We start from the raw sequence: 4,539 nt of genomic DNA on the forward strand, positions 1-4,539 counted from the left end.
TGTTACAATATTATAGGTGTACAACGTGTTATAACAGATGTTACAAACGTGTTATAACGATGTTACAATGTGTTATAACGGATGGTTACAATAGTGTTATAACAGATGTTACAATGTGGTGCTAACGATGTTGGCAACGAGTTATAACAGTATAAACGTTGTTATAACGGGATATGTGTTAACGTGTTATAACAGATGTTACAACGGTTATAGATGTTGCAATGTGTTATAACGGTGTTATAGAAGGATGAGAATGATAAAGGATCATGTCCACAGACCGCTCTACCTGAGAAAACCCTTTTACATACATACACTCTTAACTCTCCCATGTCATGCTCATATCATAGACATCATACCACACATGTTAATAGACTGCCTAGAACCCAGTGGATTCAGAACCATAGAAATGTTAATAGACTGTAGACAGAAACCCAGTGATTCAGAACCATAGACATGTTAATAGACTGTAGCAGACAGACAGAGGATTCAGAACCATAGACATGTTAATAGACTGTAGCAGAAACCCAGTGGATTCAGAACCATAGACATGTTAATAGACTGTAGCAGACAGACCAGAGGATTCAGAACCATAGACATGTTAATAGACTGTGCAGACAGACAGTGGATTCAGAACCGTAGACATGTTAATAGACTGTAGCAGACAGGACAGTGGATTCAGAACCATATACATGTTAATAGACTGTCAGCAGACAGACAGTGGATTCAGAACCATAGACATGTTAATAGACTGTAGCAGAAACCCAGTGGATTCAGAACCATAGACATGTTAACAGACTGTGGCAGAAACCCAGTGGATTCAGAACCATAGACATGTTAATAGACTGCTAGCAGAAACCCAGTGGATTCAGAACCATAGACATGTTAATAGACTGTAGCAGACAGACAGTGGATTCAGAACCATAGACATGTTAATAGACTGTAGCAGACAGACAGTAGATTCAGAACCATAGACATGTTGTAGACTGTAGCAGACAGACAGTGGATTCAGAACCATAGACATGTTAATAGACTGTAGCAGAAACACAGTGGATTCAGAACCATAGATCATGTTAATAGACTGTAGCAGAAACCCAGTGGATTCAGAACCATAGACATGTTAATAACGTAGCAGAAACCCAGTGGATTCGGAACCATAGACATGTTAATAGACTGTAGACAGTGGATTCAGAACCATAGACATGTTAATAGACTGCAGAACAACAGTGGATTCAGAACCATAGAGCATGTTAATAGACTGTAGCAGAAAACCCAGTGGATTCAGAACCATAGACATGTTAATAGAGCTAGCAGAAACCCAGTGGATTCAGAACCATAGACATGTTAATAGACTGTAGCAGACAGTGGATTCAGAACCATAGACATGTTAATAGACTGTAGCAGTCAGATCCAGTGGATTCGAGGTCCATAGACATGTTATAGACTGTACGAGAACATGGATTCAGAACCATAGACATGTTAATAGACTCCTGGCAGAAACCCAGTGGATTCAGAACCATAGACATGTTAATAAACTGTAGCAGACACAGTGATTCAGAACCATAGACATATATAATAGACTGCAGAAACCCAGTGGATTCAGAACCATAGACATGTTAATAGACTGTAGCAGACAGACAGTGGATTCAGAACCATAGACATGTTAATAGACTGTAGCAGACAGACAGTGGATTCAGAACCAGGCATGTTAATAGACTGTAGCAGAAACAGTGGATTCAGATCCATATACGTGGATCAGCTGGTGATTCAACACAATGTGAACACACTCCCACTCTCCCCTGGAAGTCAGTGCAAGATCTCATCTGTTCCAAAGTACCCACAAATGTTGTAGCTGGAATCAAAGATACTGTATTTAGCACTAGGTATTGTCCTCTACAACATTGTTGTACTGTTGAACTGATAACGCAGAAAACCCATTCAGACAATCCATATCTGAATGTTTCAATGCAGTTTCAATGCATGTCATTCCTCAGAAATGTAACGTCAAAGAAGTTAACCCCGTCCCTCCCCTCCTGCTCAGACGTAAGGTGTTGGGAGGGTTGGCCTGATTGATAGTTAAACCCGTTCCCTCCCTCCTGTCAGAACGAAGGTGTTGGGGAGGGTTGGCTCTGATTGGTTAACCCCCCCCCCTGTCAGCGAAGGTGTTGGGAGGGTTGGCTCTGATTGATAGTTAACCCGTTTCCTCCCGCCTGTCAGACGAAGGTGTTGGGAGGTTGGCTCTGATGATAGTTAAACCCCGTCTCCCTCCCCTCCTGTCAATGGCAAGTGTTGGGAGGTTGGCTCTGGTGATAGTTAAGCCCCGTTCCCTCCCCTCGGCCCTGTCAGACGAAGGTGTTGGGAGGGTTGGCTCTGATTGATAGTTAAACCCCGTTCCCTCCCCTCCTGTCAGACGAAGGGTGTTGGGAGGGTTGGCTCTGATTGATAGTTAACCCGTTTCCCTCCCCGGCTGTCAGAAGGTGTTGGAGGGTTGGCTCTGATTGATGGGTGTTAAATCGCTCTCCCTCCCTGTCAGACGAAGGTGTTGGGAGGGTTGGCTATTGATGGTTAAACCTTGTCTCCTCACCTGTCAGACGAAGGTGTTGGGAGGGTTGGCTCTGGTTGAAGTTAGCCCCGTCTTCCCTCCCCTCCTGTCAGACGAAGGTGTTGGGGGAGGGTTGGCTCTGATTGATGAGTTAAACCCCGTTTCCCTCCCCTCCTGTCAGACAGAAGGTTTTAGAGGGTTTGGCTCTGATTGATAGTTAAACCCGTCGCTCCCCCTGTCAGACGAAGGTGTTGGGAGGGTTGGCTCTGATTGATAGTTAAACGTTTCCCCTCCCGCCTGTCAGACGAAGGTGTTGGGAGGGTTGGCTCTGATTGATAGTTAAACCCCGTCTCCTCCCCTCCTGTCAGACGAAGGTATTTGGAGGGTTGGCTCTGATTGGCCAAGCCAGCTTCTTCTCCTTAGCCTCGCGGTCAAACGTGTCGTAGAACTGGAGTCGTTGATAGTGCTCGTCTTGGTCGCCAGCGGGATGTCCACCACGCCCGCGAGTTCTTCTTGAGACGGGAGCTGGCGGTGGCCCGGTGTAGGCGTTGCTACGGTAACACTTCATAGAGGAGCGTGCAGAAGGTCTCCCTCATGCCGTCTGAAGATTAGCGTTATGCGGAGTAGAGCAAGGGTTTGGGGCCGGTGGCGCTGAACGACATTCCAGACCACACAGCAGAACACTAGAGCCCCCTGTCTCGGGTGCACCGCTAAAGTTCCAGCTGGACCACGTGAGAACGGAGTCAGGTGAGGAGAAACACTCTGCCCATTAACGAAAACATCTTGATCGTCTTCACTTTAGTCTGGGGACCGATGTTGGTGTTCTGCTGACGTCCATCATGCGATCCTCCCAGATGTATCGGACCACCGCAGTAGAACCACACAATGAGGACACCTGGGACCAGGAAACCCCAGGAGCAGGGTGGCGGGGAACCGTCGCCACGCCGTCCCAGCTTCCCGCCGGCAGGAAGAAGTCACAGTGCCCGCCCCGTCCCGCCCGCCGCCGCCTCCGAGCCGTAGAAGAAAAGGGGGGAGACGAAGGCGGCGTCCAACAGCCAGAGGCCAGATCATCGCTTGGCTTTCTCCCGGGACACCTTGAAGCTCGCAGTACGATGGTGTAGAACCGGGTTCACCACAGATGGACAGCAGACATACACCTGAACCCGGGAACACAGGTGTTGCAGGTAGCGACACCTTACTGCGACGGCGCTGAGAGGCCACCCCCCGTCACCTGAGGGAGGATGAAGGAGCGCAGCCAGGGACAGCAACAGGTCAGCGCAGGCCATGGACACCACAAAGTAGTTGTAGTGGACTGGCTCCTCCTGCTGCGGTGGATCACCACACACACTAGAGCATTACCCAGGATGGAGACCAGCCACAGGAGACTGAACACCAGCCCCAGAACAGCCACCTCCCGCTGGGGTGAGTTCATACGACACCTGGGTGGTATTCCGGAGGCCGGAGGGAGGAAGAGGGAAGAGGAGGAGAGGCACGCGTTAGAGGAAGGTGTGGCTCGAGCTGGTGTTGTCCCTGTCTGAGAGGTTAAAGTCATGGGGAGGTGTAAAGAGGAGAGAGGAGGGACAGGAGGGAGGGCTTGATGCTGTCTGTTGATTGGGCGTACACCATGGCTGCTATCGGTACTGCACCACAGGAGAGCTGCAGAGACAAACACACAAACAAGATGTTGTGAGAAGGAGGAGACATGGAAAACATACAAAACAGCAGGTCCTAAATAATACCATATGCACTGTATATGATATATACCAATATGGAAGAGGACGTTCATGGAAATAAGATACTTACACTGCTTCGGAAAGTATTCACACCCCTTGACTTTTTCCACATTTTGTTGTGTGAATTAAAAATGGATTAAAATGGATTAAATCCAGATTTGTGTCACTGGCCTACACATAATTATGTTTTTAGACATTTTTACAAATTAATTAAAAAACGAAAAGCTGAAATGTCTTGAGTCAATAAGTATTCAACCCCTTTGTTAT

The 4,539-nt window shown here is 47.7% G+C and overlaps 1 pseudogene; it reads right to left on the minus strand.

The window, feature by feature from the left end:
* Positions 1-2,903: 2,903 nt before the first annotated feature.
* On the minus strand, positions 2,904-4,091 carry LOC121563225 (annotated as a pseudogene).
* Between the last annotated feature and the right edge of the window lie 448 nt (positions 4,092-4,539).

The sequence above is a fragment of the Coregonus clupeaformis genome, unplaced genomic scaffold, assembly GCF_020615455.1.
Source record: "Coregonus clupeaformis isolate EN_2021a unplaced genomic scaffold, ASM2061545v1 scaf1022, whole genome shotgun sequence".
Classification (NCBI taxonomy): Eukaryota; Metazoa; Chordata; class Actinopteri; order Salmoniformes; family Salmonidae; genus Coregonus; species Coregonus clupeaformis.